The 19193-nt window shown below is 35.8% G+C and overlaps 1 long non-coding RNA gene across 3 annotated transcripts in view; it reads left to right on the top strand.

Moving 5' to 3' along the window:
• Nucleotides 1–18964, top strand: part of LOC109495685 — a 401491-nt gene extending 382527 nt beyond the window's left edge. For all 3 annotated transcript variants that reach the window (XR_006591602.1, XR_002151291.2, XR_006591601.1), the window contains 2 exons: nt 6742–6920; nt 16035–18964. This is a non-coding gene — a long non-coding RNA (uncharacterized LOC109495685). The remainder of the gene's footprint in view (nt 1–6741; nt 6921–16034) is intronic.
• The last annotated feature ends 229 nt before the right edge of the window (nt 18965–19193 follow it).

The following is a 19193-nucleotide window of genomic DNA, read 5'->3' as shown; positions in this document are numbered from 1 at the left end:
ATATTTGTATGTGCAGATTCACAAACAGTGATAAGCATATTGACTTTACGACATTTATATTTTAAAGAATGTATTTATTATAATGATAATCTCAAAATTGTCACCTTGCAGAAAAGCACAATTTTAGAATATACACTTTAAAAACTCTCAGTGAAAAACTGTTGCAAAATAAAATAGAAGATATTTTACAAGCATTTTAGCAAACAGCATTATGAAAAGCATATTTATCACAACGTAGAATTTAAGATGTTCTTTTAAATAACATGTTGTGACTTTTTTGACAATAGCATTTCACATGCTATAGGATGCATGCTTTAAAGTAATTTTCCACAATGACAACACAAACCTAGCAAGTGAACACGTTGTTGATGTAGACTGATTTTATAGCAGTTTCTTAATGCTAACTTTTTTTTTCATGCTAAGAAGAAGCATATTAAAGACTAAGCCATCAATTCGTTGTGCAGCTTTTATTCATCTTGTGTATTTTAGAGAGTTTTTGAGATACAGAGTGCTACTTTGAAATCTCTAACTGCAAAGGATCATTTCCATCCTATTGTTGGCAATTTAGGGTTGTATATAAAACAGATTTGCTGTGATACTACTTCTTCTTGGTTCATACAGTGGAGATCTGAAAATGTTCTTTTGTTAAATCACAGTCCTGCAATTGAATAATTTTTAAATCAGTGAATATTTTGAAAAGTGTTCTGAATCTAAATTACATTTAAACAGTTTTTAGAACAATTTAATATCTCTGAATATACTGGCACTTGCTACCATTAGAGAATTAGCCAATTTGTGTAGACTATAGATATTGTAATCATGCATTCTCAGTAAGCTAGCAGATGAAGTTACATTCCCAGCGGAATACATTCTGAATCCCCTTATATTATAATAGCATTACCATATGTAATATTAAACATTATTACAATCCTCTTTAATGTTTGGCATTTCTTATGAAAGCATAAATCCTTTTCACATACGATATGGTTGTTTTACAAAACATACATACAACCCTAGACTGTCTTCATGCTAAATAGAAATTCCTTTCGTATGACTTACTGCTTTTACAGATTTTGTTTTGCAGAATTTAAAAAGGTTAAATTCACCAAACTATGTTCTTGTCGTTGCTAATTAAAGTCACATTACCAATACAGACAACAGTTTTGAGTAAAACAGGTAGAAAGTTCATTATAAATAGAGAACTGAAAAATCATAGACCACAAAGAAATGAAACTAAGCTTCTTTAGCTTTACATGAATATCTAAGACTTTGTGAAACTTTTAGGAAAACTGTCATTTATGTAAAAGTTAATTTCTGGGGCGCCTGGGTGGCGCAGTCGGTTAAGCGTCCAACTTCAGCCAGGTCACGATCTCGCGGTCCGTGGGTTCGAGCCCTGCATCGGGCTTTGGGCTGATGGCTCAGCGCCTGGAGCCTGTTTCCGATTCTGTGTCTCCCTCTCTCTCTGCCCCTCCCCCGTTCATGCTCTGTCTCTCTCTGTCCCAAAAATAAATTTAAAAAACGTTGAAAAAAAATTTAAAAAAAAAGTTAATTTCTGAATACTCTCATGTTTTCTCTAATGCCATCCATTTCTATAATGCTTTTTAAAGCTTCTGATGTTTCACAGTGCAAAGCAGTCTAGAGCAGATCTACAAAAAATAAATATTTGGAAATTTGAGTCTATTTCTCTGCAATCTTTTCTAGTCTAATCAGATACCCACTGAACTTTGTCACATTTTTTTTGAAACAAAGTTAAGCACATATTTTAATCTTCCCAGTACCTAAAGTTTTAAAGTCAAATATTTTGTAAAGTTTTATCAATTTATTAAAAATATTTATTAAGCTACTAACACATGCAAGGCAATGTGCTAGGTCCCTTGACACTAAAGATGAATCAAACACAAATTCTGTCTTTTAAGAAGTTGAGGTCTAAAAGACAAATTATACATTTACAATAAAAATGTGGGAAAAAATGTTCCTTAGAGCAGGTTTGATAAGATGTTGGAGTAGAGAAATGGGAAGTATTGCTTTCTAAGACATGAGGGAATTTCTCAGGATCTGTGGCACTGAGATGTAAGATATGGTGTAATTAAAGCTCTTGGTCATATGGAAGAAGACTTTTCAGGTGTGAGATATAAAGTATTAGTTTTTTATTGCTGTTTAAGAAATTACCACTAATTTGCAGCTTAAAGCAATGCACGTTATTTCACAGAACTATCGGCCTGGAATCGCTAAGCTGAGTTCGCTGTTTAGGGTCTCACAAGATTGCAACCATGGGTTGTCCAGGAATGCAGTCTTATCTGAGACTTTAATGGGGAAGGATCCACTTTTGTTGGCAGAATTCAGTTCCTTACAGTTGAAGAGCTGATTACTTCCATTTGTTTTTGGTATTCAGCCTAGAGATGCCCCTCTGTTCCCTGCCATATGGGCTATCCAATGTGAACCCCACAACATGGAAGTGTAGCTCTTTTAACCCAGTCAGGGAAAGATAGGCTCCAACAAGATGGTCACATGGTGTTCTATATGCAATCACAGACATGTAATTACAGGCCTCTTGTCTCATTTGTTGTATTCTATTTGTTAGAAGTAGATCATAGGTCGTGACCCTGCTCATGGGACAATATTATACAAGACCATGAATACCAGGTGATAGGGATTATGGGAAGACACTCTAGAGTCTGTCCACCACAAGGTAGAAAGGTGGAAGTTTTGATTTCGTTGTGAAGGGTGACACATGACAGTGCAATCAGGTTGGGAAAGAAGCTTGGATTCAGGTCATGGATGAAATTGACTGGAGGTGGACGTTATTTTATGTACAAGAGGAGACCACTGTAATACTTTTGAACAGAGGAGGAAAATTAATGGAAGTAGGCTTCAGAAAGTTTAATCTGGAAATGGCTTCTAAAATGGATAGCGATAGAAAATAATTGGTTTAGGGGAAAAGTGAATAATTTATTAACTTGTTGAAAGAACAAATTAAATAATGAGTATTGTTGTAGAAAAAATGACCAGATTCAGAATTTAAAATAAAACTTTGGTCATTAAACTGCATTACAAAAAGTAAGGGTGATCAGTCTCTCAGCAGTTCCTGAATAGATCAAAATTACAGACTTCCCTTTATCCATGAATGCAGTGTAAGAGGCTCTTTGGAAATGCCTCTGTAAGGAGAGATGGGGCTATGAGACACTCAGGTGTGGGAGATGAGACCTCCTGATACTCAACAAGGGAAGGAAAGATGGACTTTGTACATGTAAGTTAGCATCTTCTATAGGCTATACATTTTAAAAGATTAACAGTAGTTCATCTAAGAAAATACTAGGTATGTATTATTTTGCAGAGATTTTAAATTTGTTCTCTAACTATTGATAAATAGCACTATCAATTAGGAAAACTGATTGCTAATTTTTTTCATGAGCAACATATGAGAGAAGTGGAAATCAGCATAAAGAAGAGTGACAAATGGAAATAGAACCTGACAATAAAGGGACATCACAGAAAGATAAAAATAATGAATATTTTGAGCCCAGATGATTATGAGATTAGTGGTAACCAAAAGGATAAGGAATGTTGGTAAGGCATTAGGTTTTAAGGTGAAGAGAAAAAATTAATTTGTACATAATAAATGTAAAGGATTTCCAGAACTATAAGGGAAGCTGTATAGTGCACACTTTGAAATGTATGCTAGAACTCATGAGTCAGCTGGGAGTAGGCGGGTAGACTCTTCATAGTCACTAGGTAAGAGTGGCAATGAGTGTGCAAGATTGAGTGAGGTCATCAAGGGAGCAGGTATAGTGAGGGAAGGACGAGGAACTCATCTTTATAAAATTTCTATATTTCAAAGATGGAATGAGGAAACAGAATTGAAAGAACTTGTGGGAGCAGAAACAGAGAGCATAGTCATAACAGTAATTCAACAAACAAACTAATACAAGAGAGTGCCCAAATTGGAAATGTTTCTCAGAGGAGAGGATAGTCTAAACAGGATCTGCATACTTAATTCCACTGAAAAGTCAAGCAAATTTCATTGGAGCAAGTCAAGTATGAAGTAATAGGAAGGGGTGGGACAGAGGCAAATGAAATGTATGTATCTTATATTAAATTTTCAATTTTTTTAAATTTGTCTTTATTTTAAGTAGGTTCCACCTCCATTATGGGGCTTGAACTCACAACCCTGAGATTAAGAGTCATATGCTCTACCAACTGAGCCAGGTGCACCATAAAGTCATTTGCTTTAAAAGAAATAGATTTTTTAAAACAATGCCCATATATAAAATTACACTTATAATCTTAATTTGGTCTACACTAATCCAGTTTGTGATCTCTGGGCTAGAATTTAAAAAAAAATGATTCACAGAGGAGAATAAAAATTAAATTGAAGAATACCCTTGAGTTTGCAAATAAGAGGTCCTTCAAGGTATATAAATAGTGAAGGCAGAACCCAAAGTACAAGATTTAAGAAGAAAGTGGGTGATCCGGAAACAAAAAGCTTGTCCTACGTTATTGGCAACCTAAAACTGGGGAAAACTGTCTCAGGTAGTTGTGAAGGCAGCCAGGGAAGGTCATAGCTGGTTTTGGACAACAAGTAAATAACAAGGCTAATTACCAAGTGTTCCAATTAGAGCTGACTCAGAGCTGCATGAGACAAATACAATAGTCAGAATTGGGAATTGGGAATTGAAATAATGAATTGGCAGGAGTACCAAGGGAGCAGAAGTCCAGCTAACCCTAGTGGGTGGTTCCTTGCTGGTTTGTAGGCTACTTCAAAATTTGCTATTCATCCCACCTTGCCAGTCTCCCTAGGTCTTCACATGCACCCAGATTATCAGGGAATAGTTTACCTTTGGAAGATGAAGGGAAGTTGCTAAGTGGACAATTGTTTGATCAACTATTTGTGTGCTGGGAGTTTGGATTTTTATTTTTAGGAGACATGAGTCATTCACGGTGGTGGACTGAATGACAGCAGCAATGGGGAAGGAGCTGCATTCCAGAAAGAGAAGGGATGCGTGATAAAACTGGACCCTGAAATAAGAAGCTGGAAGATGGAATTAGGGTCATGGGTGGAGAGATTAGCTTTTGAGACATAAAACAGCACTTTCTCTAATTCTGAGGAAAGAGAAAGAAGAGAATGCATGGGGATAGAGATACATTTGAATTGGGGCAGATATATAGTGAATAAGCTCATACTGGAAAGCTCTGGTCTCTTAAGTACCAGGAAAATCACATAAAATATTGGGAAGGGTAGGATCATAGATTACCAGCGCATTCCCGTGTTAGGCTTTCAATTTTATCCTGATGAAAATGTGTGGTTTTCATACTGCTGAACAACAACTCCTGTTTCCCAGTTCGTGTGGCTGATTTCATGCTCTTTCCTTGGATTCAGTCATTCAACAAAGATTTATGGAGGTTCTACAATGTGCCATGTGGCATAGGTTTTTTTTCAATCTTTATAGTTTATTTTTATGAGTAGAAAAGTATATTTGCTCTTTGTGAAAACCTAAAGAAAATAAAAATGAATAAAATATCATTCAATCATTGAGTATTTCTTGAGCCTATACCATGTTCACACCCTCTAGTAGAAGTTAGGTCCACAGTGGTAAACAAATAAGTAATGACTCTTGAACTATAAAATTTATAATTTAGTGAAAGAAACTAAATTTTCCCCAGACTTTCCCCTATCACCCTTCTCCCCAGGTAAACGTTCAATAGTCTTGTGTGTATTCTGCCAGTTGCTTTTCAGATTTAATAGAATTTTGATAATTTTATCACATCCTGACAGTTACATTTTTCATGTTTGCTAAGTAGAGATTAAGGCTGCTTCGTGCCCTATTCGGGGACTAATTTTGACGTTTTAGACAAAGATGGCCCAAAACGGATGACAGAGGAGACTGGAACTAGGATGGATTGCAAATATGATCCCTCTCTTTACAATCTCTCTTAAAATCTTCTTAGTTGAAGCTGTAGAATGAAAAAGGTGCATTTACATGAAGTAAAACACATTAATTTATTCCATCAAATTTTGAGTGCATACTTTGAAGACGATGATGTTCTAAATGCTATTCACTCATCAAAGCATATTTCCATGAAAACCTATTTTCTTAGGAACAAACAAAACCTGTAGAGAAGAACTAATAATAGAGACTGTTGTTAAATCAGTAATTTTCCAGGTTAAACAAGGGGGAAATTAGGATTCTGAAAGGGAAAAGTAAGAGAAGGAGACAGGAAATTTCAGCTAATGTAAGGGTGGGTGGGCAAATTTCTGGATTTCCTTCTGGCTGCAGTTGTATACACACTTCTTAGTTTCACTCTTGCCTTATATTGGGGTAGTGACACTATCTGTCCTCTATGTCTGGTGGTTGAAAAGGGATTTGTACATCGGGGTGCATGGAAAAAATAGATGCAAGATGACAGAGCTTTACAGATTTGTTTATTTTGGGTTGTCGTAATCCTTCTACCCTTTATTCCCATTCAAACTGCCTTAAAGTCCCATCTATAGGAAACTACACAGAGTATGTGACATTGGTGATTTTGCTTACTCTGCTAAAGAGGAATGTAAGAAATACCTATGGTGTATGTCGCTATAATTTATGACACCGAAGTGACAATAACTTTAAGATACAGGATAGAATCCAACTACTTAGAGTCAAATAGAAGATGAGCTACAAGTACATCATTTTGTTGGTATTTCTATCTCCAATACTCCAAAAATTACTGCTCATGCAATTTTCTCCATTTTTTACTTCCTAGAAATGTCATGTATAATCCAGCATAAAATGGAGACAATTTGTGCACTTCTTACTCAGTGTGTTACTGTGAGAATGATGTTCCAAGATCATCAAAGTTAAGTGCTTAAATATTCAATGCATATCAGCTCAACAAACATTTACTGAATACCCAATATTATGGCTACACTTCAGGAAGTTCTGGTAAGTACTATAAGAGGGAGATTAAATCAAAAAAGGCTCAAGAGACGACTTCTTTGCTGGGCAGGGCTGGTTGATGTTGATTAATTCCTGTACAAAGGGCTAACAAATCTCTTTGCTTTCCATCATCCTTATAAAGGAAAAATAAGAGTCAAAAGCTAAAAGTAAACTAACACACAAAAATATGATTTAGGAAATTTTATATATCAGCTTTACACTGCTTTGAAACAGCAAACATAGCTAAGTGTTCTGTCTCATTTGCTGCCAATGAGAGGCTCATAAGTGGTGGGGATTTTTATCCCAAAGTGTTTTCAGAAGGGATCTCAGTGACATTTCAGTTTGATCCTCTTATTTCTCTAGGGGAGCACTCTGATTTTTTTTTTTTTGCAAGATAGGCAGTAGGCACATAGGAAAAACTTTCTGTATCCCACCTCTCAAGTTTTTGGTTATTCTCGGGCTAAAGAAGAGTTAATCTGCCTTCAGGCATATGCCCACAAAATATCTTCTCACCCCTGTTTGTATTTAAAGAATGACATCTCAGGGACAGTGAAATGTGACTCTCTATGTCCCAGAAATTCCTTCATCTATTCATTCGTTTATTCAACACTAGTATTTGTTGAAATGTACTATGCATGAGGCCTTTGGGAGAAGAGTTATATAGGGAAATATAATAGAGAATGTTAAGGCTAACACATAAATTAAGAAAGTCCAACCCTGGCTTGAACCAACAAGGATGGGAAAGGATACTGAGACTGAAGACGCAAGAAATCATGTGAAGTGTGTGTGTGTGTGTGTGTGTGTGTGTGTGTGTGTGTGTGGGTGTGGGTGTGTGGGTGTGTGTGTATGTTCTCAGGGAGTACCAAGCAGGGGAACAGAACATGCAAAGTTTCAGACACCAGCAAAACCTCAGAAAACCTTCAGGATTTTGGAACCTCTTGTTAAATTACAATTTGAACGTCAGGTGTGGTGGGATTTACATAAGTACGTGCACCCAAAGAATGGGTGCGTAAGTGGGGAAAACAAACTTTGCTATATAAATACATGCTAATTTGCTTGATGGGGACAGACTGTGGGGGGAACTTAGATCCCCAAGCATTGTGGTCTATAAACTGAGTCTAGCTCTCTGAGATACTGCACAGTAATTGCACAGTAGTGGTTACAGTGGTTACATCTGGAGACAGATGGCTCTGGTTCTGAACCTGGATCTAGCTGTATGGCATCTAGAAACTTAGTTCACCACTCAGCCTCAGGCTTGTGATCTGTGAATTGGGGATATTAAAAGATGGTTACATGAAGTGAATTAGTGTATGTAAACAGCTTGGGACTTTGCCTGATGTACCTCCTACATAAGTGTTATTTTTTATTAACGTTACCCAGCGTTTGTAGCAAATGTATGACAAGAGAAAAATAAAGCCATCTGACTGGGGAATGTACGCCCTGATTATCTCATGCTATGGAGAATAGTTTATTGCTAAAGAAAAAATAGTTCAACAAGATTCTCTTTAGTAAAACCAACAAATGGCAGCTTAATAGACAGATTTTGCTTTAAAACGTGGAGCCAAGTTGAAGAAAATACATTTTAAAATAACTAAAATGGGCCTTCTTCTTTTTTTTAAGAATATCATGCTCTAAACCCAAGAGCCCAATTCTTCTTGAGAACTGTTTTGAAATATGGCCCATTTTTAAAAGTTTCATATTTTATTATTTATCCCCTTGGAGCTCCCAACTTTCAAATAAAAGTGAATGTATTTCTTTTAAATAAGAGGAGGTCTGTGCTGTGCACACATCTAGATTCTGATAGTACCAAGGGAATTTTTTTCAAACAGCAGTTCATGTTCAGCCAGTGCCAAACGGAACTTAAAGCTCAAAGGGTTTGACTAAATTTAGAAACCACAATGTTCAAGTGGTTCTAAATTTGACAAAGCCAACTAGAAGCTAACCAAAATCCTATATAAAATGATTCTTTCCCATTGTGACAACAGATAGGGCAAGATGTTATTATCCTACATTTAGGAAAATCAGACCAACAACAAAATACGATTAAATTAAAGTTGAACCGTAAAAGAAATGTGTTGATATTCCAGAATACAGAATTATCCTCGGGAAAATTCTCAGTGATCTCTCTAGTAAGTTATAAAGTTGAAAATATTGAAAATACTGATCAAATTAAAGGGAGAAAAAAAAAACCTGTTCTTTCCAAGTCTCTTCCAAGTTTTAGACCAGAAAGTTTTAGTTTTATTCCATATAATAGGAAAGCTGAAACCCTGAACTTTCTAATTGTGTGTCTACTTTACTTCTGAAAATAATTTGTCACAATACTCCTTGAACATTAACATCATTGTTAAGAACAGCTGATGTTTGGAACACTTCATAATATAAAAATTGAATTGTCCACCTGGCTACCCATGTCAGTGCTATGTATTTCACATGCTTTATTATACAATGATCAAAATTGATTCGGTCATTTGCATTTTCTATATTTTAAAAATTTTGCCTGAAGTTTTGAATTATTGAAGAAAGCGTTGCTTTTTAATCCCAGAACACATTCTTGCTGTATTCATAATGCTACCATCAAGGACAGAGGTGATCTACCAGTTTTCTTTCCCAGGGCGAAAATTCCAGGCTAAATCAGAAAAGGTTCAATTAACTACTAATACTAGGGATGCACCTATAATGATTGTGATACAATTACGTCTAAGACCCATGCAAATGCAAATAATGCAATTTTCAGTTTACTTACAAAGGAAAATGTAGAATGTGGCATTCATTAAGTTTTTCTAGTAGTGAAATGATGGGGCTTTAAAGATTGTAGTGGTACTGGATTTTACTAAAGTGGAAGCTACAAAAGCAAGTTAATTTAGAGTAAAGTCAAAGGTGAAAGTAATGTATTTTCTGAGAGGAAGAAAGTCACCATTTTTTAAAACCACTTTATGGTCTGAACCAACCTTTAAAAGAGCTTAGTTTCCCTGCATGTCTCCTGGCCCTTACACTAGCCTCTAACATTCCTAAGGTAACCTATTGAAGTAAGAGTTTGTCAGTTCAGAATTCTTTTTTCTTTTAAAATGTTTATTTATTTTTGAGGGAGAGAGAAAAAAAAAAGAGAGCGAGCTCGGGCGAGGGGCTGAGAGAGAGGGAGACATAGAATCCGAAGTGGGCTCTGTGCTGATAGCAGACAGCCCAAAGTGGGGCTCAAACTCACGAACCACAGATCATGACCTGAGACAAAGCCGGGTGCTTAACCCACTGAGCCACTTAGGTGCCCCCAGATAATTCTTATGATCTATTACAAAAATATCATCAATAGAAATGAAATTTTTAAATGATGTTTTTTTCAAATTAGATTATTTCTGATGAGTACAATTTCTGATTTTTATAACATGCCTACTAAAATTCAAATGGAGATGTCAAAAGGCTTAAAACTGTCCTGAAACCTCCCAAAGAATGTATAGACATTGAGACCGATGAAGTTTTAGACCAGAAAGTTTTAGTTTTATTCCACGTAATAGGAAAGCTGAAACCCTAAACTTTCTGTGTGTCTACTTTACTTCTGAGAATAATTTGTTACAATATGCCTTGAACATTAATATATCAATAATTAATTTTGGATCATAAATTTGTACTGAAAACACAACCAAGACTGCGTTTTCTGGTGATTATTTATCTTTAAATTTATCATGCAGTATTTGAACTTGGTATAAAGAGCCTACATTAAATCATACTGAATGAATTGGAGGTAATTGCAGGTCATTATTTACTGCTTATAGGTGGGTCAAAACATTTGATTTTAGGATTAAGAAGAGTATGTTGAATATTTTTCTTATCGCAAGTGTAATTCATTTTCATTGTCAGGACTTAGAATATGCAGATAAGCAAAGTAATGGCAATATGTCCAGAAACAACTAACATTAATATAATTGGGGAGTATAATTTTTTTTCATGTTTATAATGTGATTTTTATTGGATCCAATCAAGAGAGGAAACCATGAATAATTGAGTGGAATTTCCAAGAATTTAAGAATGCAGATCTCTAATTTTCCCCATATCTAGGATAGTACATAGCATGCTGACAGCAGTCAATGAATATTTTTTGAATAAACAAATGAAAATGTGTGCTGAAGAGCCAACATAATAGAGTAAAAAAAAATAAAGTACATTATTGTGAAATTTGTGGACATTGAATGTAAAAAGGAGACAATACAAAAACTTCTAGGGAGATAAGCTGGATAAATGGGAACTAGAACATAACATCTAGACTTTTTTTTTTTAATGTTTTTTCATTTTTTGTTTTGTTTTGTTTTGCTCAGAGAGAGAGCATGAGCAGGAGCAGGGGAGGGACAGAGAGAGAGGGGAACAGATGATCTGAAGCGGGCTCTGGGCTGACAGCAGAAAGCCCAATGCGGGGCTTGGACTCACAAACCATGAGATCATGCCCTGAGTTGAAGTCGGAGGCTTAACCAACTGAGCCACCCAGGAGCCCCATATCTAGACTTCTGAAGGGAATTTAATTTCAATATAAAATTCTAGGCCCTATTAAAAATAATCAGAGCAGAAAAGTTAAATGATGCCAACGTCAGGTATATGAGATCTCAAACTATGTTACTTGTGATACAATCTTTTGTGGGAAGATATACTCACCAAAATAATGGAATAAATAAATAAGGAAGATAGAATAATAATAAAAGTTTTCTGTTATCTCCTTCTTCAATCTCCTTATTACTAAATATTATATATTCCTGCTATCAGTGATTTCCTATTATGTAACACAATTAGGCAGTTTTGCACTGTGATACCAAATGCCCACATCTCCTCTCTGCTTCTTCTTGGTAAAATTATATCACAAATCACAATTTTTATTTAATTTTTTTTAAATGTTTACTTATTTTTGAGACAGAGGGAGACAGAGCGCGAGTGGGGGAGGGGCAAAGAGCAAGGGAGACACAGAATCCGAAGCAGGCTCCGGGCTGTGAGCTGTCAGCACAAGCCCAATGCGGGGCTTGAACCCATGAACCGTGAGATCATGACCTGAGCCAAAGTCGGACACATAACCGACTGAGCCACCCAGGAGCCCCAATCACAATTTTTATTTAAATCACACCTCAGTGTTTCTTTTTATTTTAACCTCAGAGGACTACAGCTTTTTGTTACAATCTGAGTTATTACTTGATTTTTTAAAAGCTCTAACACATATTTGTTTAATTTTTTTTTAAGAATTGAAACAGGCGGGGGCGCCTGGGTGGCTCGGTCGGTTGGGCGTCCGACTTCGGCTCAGGTCACTATCGCCCGGTCCGTGAGTTCGAGCCCCGTGTTGGGCTGTGTGCTGACAGCTCAGAACCTGGAGCCTGTTTCAGATTCTGTGTCTCCCTCTCTCTGACCTTCCCCCATTCGTGCTCTGTCTCTCTCTGTCTCAAAAATGAATAAACATTAAAAAAAAAAAGAACTGAAAAAGTTTTGTGTTTTTATGAAAACAATTGGGGCTAAAAGGAGAAGGTTTTCTATGTGAGACGATATCATGAGCAGATACAAAGAATGTTGAGGTACACAATTGCTGGTTTCTGTGACTCCATCACTCAACTGAACTATTTTAGTGTGGTTTATGTTGATTTCTCTATCATCCATCTTTCCCTTTAATCCCATCCTTCACAGAACTTCCAAAATTATCTCCTAATCACAGATCTGGTCATTCACTCCTTTGCTCAAAGCCCAGAACAACTACTCCCTGACCACATTAAACTCCTCTGTGTGACATTTAAGTCCCTAACCAGTCTAACTCCAACCCAACCACCCACGTTTATTTCTTACTCATCAATGTATTAAATCTCTGTTCTAGTTATAAATGATTATTTTCTCAACTCTAAAGAAGACAGTCCTTTCACATTTCTATAAGTTTCAAGGCTGGTTTCCAGGCCTGGAGTACGCGCCTACCTTTATTTTCCATTTTCCCAGACATGAAAATCCCGTAGGCCCAGAAACCTTCTTGACTCATCTGAATTGACATATTACTGTTTTTCCTCCTATGCTCCCACTGTATACTCGACCCCCATAATAGCACTGGCAGCATTCTACCTTGAATCACCGTACATAACACATGACAAATGGATCCACAAGAAAGCACTTTTGTCCTTGAGGGGAGAAAGGGTGTCTTTTCCAGAATTCACTCTTCCTTGAATGTTTATCACTGTGTGTACTCAGAGCAGATACCCAACAACTGTTGAGTTTTACACAGAAGTTTGAAAACATGTAAAAACGCACATGCTTATTTGCTGTTAATACTCAGGATGAATCTATCAAAGGCAGTGGCTACAGTATTCTAACTAGAAGAGTTTTTTGTGTTTTGCCATTTGTTAGGAGAAATCCAAGATGCAGCCAACTGATTGTTTAAGGCTTTGAACTACTTGTAAAACTATCCCAAAGTTCTAATAAAATTTAGTTTTGAATAACTTATTCAAAAATAATTAGGAAATCCCCAATTATAATTTCCCAAATACATTAGAATGAAAAATTAAGTGCATTTAAAAAATGCAAGGTCTCATTGGCAATATTGCTAACAACCTTTTTATTAGCCAGATCATCTGCTGGATTCAGTGAGGGATACAGCAGTGAGCAACCTTTGTAAGTCTAAACTGGAGATCTTTCCATTTTAACACTGAATTTTTTGTCTTAACTCTCATTCTTTTTTTTTTTTTTTTGTCTTCTTAACTCTTGAACTTTCTATGTAGTTCAGGAAGGATAGTGACACTTTGCTACATTTCTTTCCTTATCCACTCATTCTCTTTGTTCTCCAATAACTTACCAGTTAACCAAATAACACAACTTTCAGATTTGAGTAAGAATACTTTTCAAAATAGTTCACCTGACCTTATAATGTAGCACATGTCAATAAGAGGAAACCTAACGTCTTTTGCAATGAGCTTTTAAAGCAGTTCCCCACCTTCTCTGTGTCAAGTGCACTCAGAACAGATGCGACCAAGGCATGCTGGGCCATTTCCCGATGCCTTAAATGCAAATCAAAAATGGTTATTACAGGGGAGGAGAGAATTTTCTCTTCACTCATTTTAAAATCTTCTCCTGAAAACATAAGGAAACAAAGCCAACTTTGATAGGTCAGTGTTGAAAGGAGAAATTAAATGTGCTGCCAGTGTTGTTTTAAACATTAGGAGCATCACAGATTATACGTAGCTCAACATTCCTGAAATGATTTTTACTTCCTTGCTACGTATGAGTAAATTAGGACAACACTTTCATATATACCAGCTTGGAACTATTTGAAATGTAAAAACATTTGAATTACAGAAATTAAGAAATGAATAACAAGTAAATATCAATATAAATTATTTATCAATAGACATTTTAAATATTTCTGCAACAATTTCCTATTTTATAAACATCTATACTGCGTACCATCTGCTGATACTTATTTTAATTCATAAAAAGACTATATTTAAATCAAAATGTAAGTGACAGAATCAGAACAAAAGAGAAAGGGCAGGAGAATAAACTGAACAAATTCCAAATATGACTTCTAAAGGCAGACAATATAAAAGCTATAATCTTAGTTTAAGCCTCACACTCTTTAAACACAGTAATTATAGGACATCTGCTGGGAACACAGCTTTGCTATTGGATAACATTAATTGCCCTGTAATATTTCCTGACACTCCCCAAAATATGCCCCATTGCTAATAATTCATTCACATTTCAGTACCATTATTAGCTACTAATTCAAACAATCAAGACAAAGACAACGAATGGATGACCTTGAACAATTACCCACTCAGTGAACAGAATTTATTTTGTGCTTTTTGTGCTTTTCAAAGATGTAACTGCTTTACTGAGTCTGTGAATAGCAAGCACTCCAAAATCAAGCAAATGCAAACAAGGGGGAAAAAAATTGTGGCATAAACCTGAGGTTCTTTCTCAGCGTTCTTAGAATATTGATAAAATATATCCATATGGTATGCTTTCTATAGGAAAAATAAAAAAAAAAGAAGTGTGAATTCAAGCAAAAAACAAATTATTTTTATAATCGAGAGACAATTCAGTCATGGATAGTCAAGTATACATTTAAATGGTTATATATTTTTTATTTCAACCTGTGAGAACATTTAAGAATCACATAAATTTAGAGCCAGAAAAAACATTCACTTCTCACAGCAAAATAGTGGGAGTTTAATGGGCAGCTCCTCAGGGGGCCCCTTGTGCAGAATATTTTAAACACAGTCTGCCAAGTTAACACTCCCTCCTCTTCACCACCTCCTTGTTTCTCAAGAAATTTGAATTTTTAAAGAAATGTTGTACTCTTGGCCTTTTCTAATATGGAATGCATTAAGAGGAAACCCATAAATAAATGCTTACATATGCTCGTGAGACAGAAAGCAGACACCTCAAATTGATCTATTTGCCAACAAAGGGGAAAAGGAGCAGGCACAACTGAAAACTAAGGCAAAGGAAGTAATAAATGATATGGGCCAGTCGACATTCTCACTATATTTCTTGGATGTGTTGGGGAGCATATTCTGGTGTGGTGTATCCCAGCTAGAAATGCAAGAATAATAGGAAAAAATGGATTAGGCATGAACAAGTCCTGTTGAGGAAAGAGTGTTGGCATTTTTTCCACTGTCTGAAAATCCCAGCAAAGAAAGTGAAATTATACACTAATCTAATATAAAATCCCAAAAAGAAAAAGCAAAGTTTGAATTCTTTCAGTGATCCGAGGTCCTGGAAAACAATTCCTACAACATTAAAGAAGTGAGGAAAAAAATGCATCTGTCTAACAAGTTTTCGTATATTGGAGCCTCTGATTCTTGTTCCTTTTTTTTCCTCCTCTACTTTTAAAATTGTATTCTTTGTATGAAATTTATTACCACTGAAATTGATAATATGATCGTGTTACCTAATGTTTAGAAAAAAGTCTTAGGAGGTGATGATCCCTAATTGTATCATTGTTCCCATCCACCCCCAGTGTAAATGTAATGCATTTCACAAGTTTTTCTATTGTTTTATTTTATCTCTTAAAAAATTATATATCTATCATATATATGTGTGTATATATATACATATATGTGTATATATATGTGTGTATATATTTTATATATTTTTTAATTCTTTTTTTCTTTGCAGATATTTACTGCCTTCAGGGATATTTTACACAGCATCAGAGAAGCTTATGTTAGAACACATGTTGTATCATAGAGGAAAGACATTCGTAAGATTTCAAAAAGAAGAAGCAAAACAAACTGTCCCTAAATGATAAAGAAACAGAAGATTAGGAAGCTGAGAATGAGAGGTTGAGGAAGAACTTGAGGACATTCACTCCCCAACACTTGATAAGAGGTACATAAAATAAACCAAAAAAAAAAAACAAAAACAAAAGCACATTAAACTCTGACAGGGCCTAAGATGATCCGTAAAGTTCTAGGGTCAGTCTTTATGCAAAGCATTGAAGAGGACAAAGTGGGATGATAATATGTTGGGTTCTACACTGGGACCTTCTCATACAATAAGGCTTTCTATGAAGATGTTACAATGTAGTTAGAGTGACAAAACAAAGAACATAACCTGAGTTTTCTTTACTGGCCTCAAAGTAGGTGTTAGTAGAGTTACTATCTAACTTGTACATATGTACATGTATTTTCCAAAAGTAGAATTCTCAGCTTGCTTTCCTCAAGGTTTCATCTTGGCATTTTTAGAAAAGTCAGAGAAGGGTCTACTCTGTTCATCATGCAGTCTTCACAAGCCCTTGAATCCCTGCCCTCCCTTCCTCCACATTTCTCCACTGCCTCAAACACTCCTGTATGGTGGGGGTTTTCCCCATTACCATCAACCTATGCCCGCATGAGAAAATCCAATGTCCATCCCAAGGGTATGATCTACCAGTGTTTCCCAGGTTTCTCAGCTTTGAGATTCCTAAGACATTCTAGGATTGCAATTGCTCTTCCCATTCTAAAGCTACAGGGAATATAACTTGTCCTTCCCTCCCTATAACACATTACCCCACACTAGCTCATCACCATTTTACAGGTGAGAAACTTTGGTATAGCAAAGTTGAATGACTTGGCCAAAACCACCCACGTGGCAAATACTTATATTCACTGGCCTTAAATATGGTGCAAACTCTCAATGGACAGCCCTAAAATTGCCTGGATTCTTAAGAAGAGCAAAATTTGGGGTAATTTGAAATATCTGCTATACATCCCAAACTGTGAAAGCAATATAGAAGTCTGTACTGATAATAGGCACCCACAGAGCAAGATGACAGTGGGAGGGAGAAGGAGCCCTAGAGGAACTCCTGAGTCCTGAATTTATTGAATCCACATTACTTGTTTTCCTGGAATTACCATCCACTCTTGAGAATGGCTCAGGTCAAATGAGCACCTTCAGATTGCTGAGTAAAATCCATGAGCCTTTCATCGTGGCCCCTTCACTGCAGAAGCACCTTTGGGCCTCACTGTCCTAATCTGCAAACTTGAGCCAGCAGTGGTACCGCAAAATGACTAAAATCACAGCTCCGGGAGACAGCTCTGCCATGAGCAAGTTCCTTAACACCTCCTCATCTATAAAAGGGTTATTTCACAGTATCCCCATCACAGATTTGGTAGGAAAATTAAATTAGCTAGCATGAAGTGTTCAGAGCAATATTTGGCCCATGGTAAAGGGCTTAAGTATTATTAAAATTAATGTTATGGAAAAGACCACTTCATTCACGACGCAATGAGATGGGGAGTTTCAGAACCAGTTTCTTTTATTTATATACCTTTGGAGCCCACAAAACCTCATACCAAACCCATGTCATCTTGCTAGTTGATTCCTATTTGCTCCTGGCAAAGTATGTCTTTCCACATATAAAGAAAAATGTCCAGAATAGATACACTGGATATCCAATATCCAACTCTTGCAAAATAGCATTCTGATGAGAGGAAGGTAAATTAATCAGACTCCTGATGATTAAATCTCTTTGAAAATACACTGGGGTGGGGGGGCGGTGGGGGGAAGCACTGGGAAAAGTGAACCACGGCTTTGTAGAAACACATTTTCAGCCAAATCCTAAGCATCACTCCACAAGCTCATGAAATGCCTTGGACATGTTTAAAAGAAAGCTTTGTTGAGCTACACAATTCTTCATCACTTTAGGGACACTCAAATACATTTATATGTAATTTGCTTTTGCATGATTTTATTAAAAGAAGAAACCCTGAGTGAGTTTTTCTCATATTTGCATAATAAAAATATTAATACTTACTTAAAGGTCAATTCTAGATATGCATTTTCCTATTTTAAATATTTGTATGCTAAGCATTTAATATTCCCAACATGTTTTCTGATACAAGAATCAAAGCAGTATCTCTACTAAATGACTCTGAACATGGCCCTTGTTTGGAAATAACCTGAAGTTCACTGTAGAGATTTTAGGCTGTTACTATTTTAGGAAATAAATGAATGCATTGGTCTATAGCCCACATTCCATTTTATCTAGAAAATTATATGCCACAGACCATAAGGCATATTTTTTCTTAATAAATAGTTGTGCAATGTCATGATTAACTGCATGGAAATAAGACAAGGGGGTGTTTTCCTTCCAGGAGAAGTAAAATTTCTGGAAAGGTAATTAATGGTCTTTTCTATTCTTAATTTTTTGAAAGAGCTATCTGTTTAAACTAAAAGTGTTTAGATTAAATTACATCTGCTTACTTGCAGTTTTGATATTTCCTTCTCAGAAACCAAAACGCTTTCCAGCTAAAGTTCAGGTCCTAGCATAAACGACATACTTCTGGTTTTCCCACATTTTATTTCAGATGTTGAGCCAAACTCAAATTAGATTCATATTTTCTCTTCTTTTTTTTAAGTCCCACAAACTCTATATGGGTATAGATTACGTCTGTTTAGAAAATTTTGTTGAGACTAGAAAGATAAGCAGTACAATATGAACTTTATAATTCAACTTACAAAATTATCTTTAAGTCAATGCCATTTAAAAAGCAAAAATGAAATGAATCAAGGCTAGTATGTGGGTAAAGCAAATTTATTTAAATAAGGATGGACTTTAAAGGAAACACGACTTCAAGCAAAATTATCATTTTGCATCACAGATCCTACTATTGCTGAATATTCAGCATGTTTGACCAACATTCAGTAGTACATAATGCAAAGAAAGGCTTGTGCAATTGTTTTATGAAATATTTATTTAGGAAATGAAAGGATAGTTCAATTTACTAATTATATTCTTCAAGTAAGTCATTTGGAAATATTCAAATTTTATTATTTTATCCAAGCAGTCCTGTT

This window comes from Felis catus, chromosome F1, assembly GCF_018350175.1.
Source record: "Felis catus isolate Fca126 chromosome F1, F.catus_Fca126_mat1.0, whole genome shotgun sequence".
Classification (NCBI taxonomy): domain Eukaryota; kingdom Metazoa; phylum Chordata; class Mammalia; order Carnivora; family Felidae; genus Felis; species Felis catus.
This window is presented reverse-complemented; position numbering and strand designations above follow the sequence as displayed.